This window comes from Pteropus vampyrus, unplaced genomic scaffold (assembly GCF_000151845.1).
Source record: "Pteropus vampyrus isolate Shadow unplaced genomic scaffold, Pvam_2.0 Scaffold44, whole genome shotgun sequence".
NCBI lineage: Eukaryota > Metazoa > Chordata > Mammalia > Chiroptera > Pteropodidae > Pteropus > Pteropus vampyrus.
The window spans coordinates 6,874,424-6,879,916 of NW_011888825.1; the positions used below are offsets into that span (position 1 = coordinate 6,874,424).

The 5,493-nt window shown below is 51.3% G+C and overlaps 1 protein-coding gene across 1 annotated transcript in view; it reads right to left on the minus strand.

Annotated features, from left to right (window-relative positions):
- PMP22 (peripheral myelin protein 22) overlaps positions 1-5,168 on the minus strand; it is a 31,802-nt gene extending 26,634 nt beyond the window's left edge. The window contains exon 1 of the mRNA XM_023529956.1: positions 5,024-5,168. The gene's annotated coding sequence lies outside the window, so the exon portion shown is untranslated. The remainder of the gene's footprint in view (positions 1-5,023) is intronic.
- Between the last annotated feature and the right edge of the window lie 325 nt (positions 5,169-5,493).

The window sequence follows — 5,493 nt, forward strand, 5'->3', positions numbered from 1 at the left end:
CTTATATTTAAAGTTAAAGCCACACTCACCTAACTGCCTGTGTCTGTGCTCATCTTCATAGCCAAGAAAATAAGTTTAAAATCTAATCTACTTGATGTTTGATAGTATTATAACTCAAGTTATCCTGATGGTCTGTTCATATAGTGAAGACTTTAGTAAGAAGGTGCAGGTCTACATCATAAAGCAGACCTGGGACTGCGAACTCTAAAAAAGCCAATTTTAACTTTCCAATTTCAAGTCCTAAAGGGTGTTTTATGAACTAAGCCACCTATCTGACCTATGACATTTGGGAAAAAAGCAAACCTTCACAAATACTCCACTTCCTTCCTCAACAAACTCGCGTGAAGAAAAAAAAAATGCTAAACAACTTTATCAAATGAAGGGATGGGGCTGGATCTGCACTGAAATTATTGGGCTTAAATAGAGGCCTGCTCAGCTAACCTAGTCCAGCGATTACTTCCTATCCCTGAAACTGCTCTGACTTTCCCAAAACAACTGAAAAGGGGCTGTTTGCCAGAACCTGCAAAACGCCCAGGGGATGTCTGAGACTTCATGTCTGCAAATAACCACATAGTCCCGAACTAGAGGGGCACAGCTGGAATTACCACCCCAGAGGCCCCGCAGCACTGTATGCCTCGCCCGACCCCGCCGCCCGCGGGACACTCACGCTGACTATCGTGGAGACGAACAGCAGCACCAGCACTGCGACGTGGAGGACAATGATACCCAGCAACAGGAGGAGCATTCTGGCGGCAAGTTCTGCTCAGCGGAGTTTCTGCCTGCCAGGAGAGAGCCGAAGCTGAACCTGAGGCTGAACCTACTGGCAGGAGCGAGCGAGGGCGGGAGGAGCCCAGAGGAACGGTCCCAGACCTAGCGGAATGCTCGGCGCTGGCGCCGTGCCCGCCAGCGCCTCCGGGGTGGGAGCGCTTCATGTGACTGCCGAGAGGGGGCAGCAGCTGACCGTAGGATTCCCAGCCAGCAATCAGCGGGGCCTGCCTGCGACAGAACATATTTTGCTTTTGGAACAAAACAAGTGGTAAGTCACCCCAGGAGGAGAGTTTTTTCCAGAATGACGAGCAGAGGCCTCAGCCCGCCTCCACCCACCCCGGGCGACTCCCGGGAACAGCCAACTTGGAAAAGGTGGTAGAAAGGGAAGAGCGCACGTTCCCTTATAGAGTGGAAGTGGAGGTGAGGGGCTTGGCCCCCACATTTCTGCGAGAGGCCTGGGGATGCCAGGAGCAGGCTATGAGGGAAAGCGCGAGGCTGGGAGCTGGTTTCCCAGATTCCCGCGCGCTCTGCATTCCGTTAGTCTCCAAGTTTCCACCCAGTTCTGCCAGCGCTGGGGAGCGTGCTGGCCTCAGCTCAGCCTGCCAGAGACACTGGGGGCTCGGTAAAGCCCTAGAGCCCGGGAAGTGTGGGGAGGAAAGAATAGTCGGAGAGACTTAGGGGGATTCTGCGCTTCCCGCCCACCGTGCGCTCCACTCCCCGCCCCCCCCTCCGCACCCCCACCTAGCCTCAAGTTCGCCTCTGGGGCCCAGCGGCTCCCCAAGCACGCGGAGCCGGGACACTACGCAGTCCAGCCTTCGCGCGGCAGACCATAAGCAGAGGAACTGGGATAAAGGGGAGCAGATGTCCGATGTGAATTAGATGCGGCTGGTAAAGGGCTGGGTCCCAGAATCGCAGCTGGCCAGAGCTGGCAGGACATCTATCTGCAGTTGCGGCGTCCTCGCCCCTCATTTTACATACCTTGGGGAACTGAAGACCGGGCTGACTTGTTAGAGGATATGTAAAGCTGTAAGACCAGCTACGTCTTTGGGTACCATATCAGAACGGAGTCTTGGGCCAGGGAGACAATGTTTCATATAACTTGGTTTTAAAAGTACCCAATCCCAGGCCCCTCCGTTCCCCTCCATCAGGAAGACATTCAAAGAAACCCGGAAATATACAGGAAGATATAAGCACGGTTTTCTGGTATCTCCCAGTAGGTTTAAATTAAATCCAGTGGTTTCTAGTGCAGGGGAGGGGAAGGCGGGGGATGATTGGGCATATAGCTGGAAAGCTAGGTAACACAGGGGTCCATAACCCCCGGGGGGGCTGCTTTGCCAATGAGTCCCTGAATAGAAGCCTCTCCAGCGAGGCGAAAACTTCTCCGCCCCTGCCCCATATCGCGACCCCACCACCGGCGCCCCTTACAGCTTACAGACCTTAAGGCACTCCACACTGTATCCCTACAAGCCCCGTAGGAACCATACAAAACAGACCATGGTCTGTCTGCCTGCGCCTGGGACAGAAAGCTCGGGGACCTGGCCAGCCCCTAAGCCCGCGCCTGCTCCGCGCTTTCTGGGACCATCAATGAAAGATGCCCACATTTCTCCTTCACTGCCTCCACTTTCCCTACTAAAGTACTTACAGCCCAAAGTGATAGCTGTCCCGGATCTTCAGAATGGCCTCAGGCACAAACTCAGTGCGTTCGCTCAGCTGCTGGCGTCCCCAAAGACAGCTGCGCTGCGGGGCTGCGCGCGCGAAGCGAGGGGCCAGAGGGAGGCTCTCGGCGTTCCCCTTTAACGGGAACAACGCCCTGTCTGCGTCGCTGCAGTAGGGTGTGTCCCTGGGTCAGCGTGTGCGGGAGGGCGGGACTCGGGGAGGAGAGAGGGCAAAGGGGGCGGGGTGGGGTGGGGGAGACAGGACACAGTTACTTGGCCTTAAATGCGCCTCAGGAGAAAGTCGATCACTGAAAAACCGCTGCGACTTTTACTCGAAACTAAGAGGCAGCCGAGCTTTCTCACCTCCGTTTTCCCTGGTTCCGCTGAGTTCACGGAGACCAAGTGTTGAACAATAAACTGGCCCCTCAGCGCACGGGGGGGAAGCCACCCAGAGGTCGCTCCCGCGGGAGCCCAGCGCTGGGCTTCAGGGGACGCGCCCAAGCGAACTGAGCCAATGCTGCGACCGAGACTGTATTCCTCTCCTACTGGTAGGAGGGAGCTGGCACTTCAGCGCTGGAAGACATCTCTCTGCTCTGGTGTCCTGGCGCATCTGGCCTGCCCTGGCGTCTTAGCTGGGTACATCTGCACCACGCGCGCCCGCGCTGTGTCTGCACCCAGGCGGTGTTTCGGGTTCCTAGAATTGGAGTGGTCCACTCTAGCATGCCCTGCTTGGGTGAGAGTTAGGGGATGGACGGGGAGGCCTGCCTACTAAGAGACAGCGTGTCCTGGGGTCCAGCTCCTCTTAGCGTGTACAAAACCAGAACCACAACCGGGTATGCTCCAGGCAAGTTTTCCTGGCATGGCTCCTAGCCGAGGCTGGTATCCCTGGCCACGAGGTGGGGAGTTGGCCATTTGAGGTGGGGGAAGTACAGCCAGGGAAATCAGCTGATTCATTGCCGCCTGAAAGTGGTCTTCCCAGCATCGGTGGGAAAGAGCCTAGCCCTTTCGGGCGTGGCGCAGATGCGCCCAAATATGATGCTCCCACAGGCCAGCCTAGATGCGGAATAGGGAGCCGGAATGTGGATGTTAAACGTCTTTACCTGCTGATACAGTTAAGAAATTCTCTCTCTCTCTCTCTCTCTCTCTCTCTCTCTCTTTCTCTCTCTCACACACACACACACACATCTACCTGCTAGTGTTCTATGTCTTAAAATCTCATCACTCTAAATGATTCAAATCATTACATACTATTTTACTATTTGAAAGTAGCTGCTTATTGTAGCTAATTGTATATTCTAATCTTTAAGTGAAAATAAGTTATTTGAAAATTCTTCAAACAATGATCTTTTTAAAATTGTTATATTATCAGATTAAAAAGAATCCTTGTAAAAATTTTATTCAATGCCCATTATATTGCAGGCTCTTTAGCAGGATTTTATACATGGTCTGTGAGAGGTGATATGGTCCAATTTGGTTAGGCACTGTGGCTCGGCTCAAACAAACCTGATTACCCTGCTTACTCAGGGTTTATGAATTTGAGCAATTAGCTGAAGTTCCCTGAGCTTCAGTTTTCTCTCTTTGCAAACAGGACTAACGCCTATTTAAAGGGTGTGAAGTAGTGAACATAGTGTCTGGAACATAATAAGGGACCAGTGCCCAGTAAATCATAGCCATTCTTATTATGATATCACATTTAACCCTCAACACACTTCAAGGCAAGCCTGACTGTCCCTGAACTCAAATAGCTCATAACTCCCATAGTTTGAAAGTGCATATGCAAGTAGAATGACTAATTAAAGAAATGGAAGTGTTTTCTCTCCTCCCCTGATCATTTTGTATATCAGTTTTGCCCTAGGAACTATTGCTCTGCTTTACGCCATTTATTTTATTTATTTAACCAACATTTATGTGGAAACTATGTACCCGGTACTATTCTAAGCACTTTACAAATATTAGCATATTTAACTCAGGATTTTCTTTCTCTTCCTTTTTTTCCTAAGTAAACTTTTAAATGAAGTATATACATCTAGAAAAGTGCATACATTGTAAGGCACAGCTTTTCTTCCTTTGTTTTGAACCCAATATTTTAATCGATAACCAGGTTACAACCACATGTGAACCCATCGGTCCCTCATTGTGTTTCCTGTCTCCTGCCTGCTGGGCTCCCAGTTCTAAAGGACGAAATGCTGCTCAGTGCAGTGCCACCAGGCTCGGCCACACCCAGGGCACGCCAGGGCTCCTCTAAAGGTGGAAGCTTCTCTCTAACCTGCTTACTAATGTGAAGTCACCTGCCGGCTGTGTACACAGAGCTGTTTCCCACCAGGGAAAGAGTATCTAGACCTCCTTATCTCTTTAAATGTCAATGTACTGGGCTTTCTAGATGCTTTCAGACAGTCCTTCTCACCACCCCAGCCAGAGTTTATATCCAGCTCTTAACCAATGATTTAAAAATTATCTGACTCTCCAGTCGATTCCAACACAAATGCACTGTCTCCACTGCAGTCCTTTCCATTTGCAGTTTGCATGGGGTAGGAATTGGGCAACACTCTGTAAAACATAAGCACACATCACCCAGAGGCACATTTTGCAATAAAACTCACCAAGCCAACAGTGTAACCCCTTCCTCCACGCGACTTTCTTTGCAAGGGATGCAAAGGCAAGGCCCTCCCCACAGGGCAGCAGAGAGGCCAGCAGCCAGCAGACCAAGCCCTGCTGCTTCCAGCCAGGCTCCCCAAGATGTTCTCTGGTGGTGTTCCCTGTCACTGAAAGCCAGACCAGGCATCTTTCCAGTTTATTCAGGGGCTGGTCCAATACTGGGATATGTCATGGTGGCCTGAGAGTGTCTTGGCCTCTACTATTTAAAGAGACAGCGCCCAGTTTTGTGTACTTTCCAGAACCCAGTGATCCCAAGAGGCCCTGTAGGACACGGAGAATCTGAATTCAACAAGGAGAGGAGCTTTGGGTATGCCCGAAACCTGCAATGCCAATGCTATTCTCACTGGAAGTACCAGCTTGTGTAATAGCAAAAAGTTCTCCTGGGTTCCCAGTGTCTTCCCCTCACCTCCCAGTG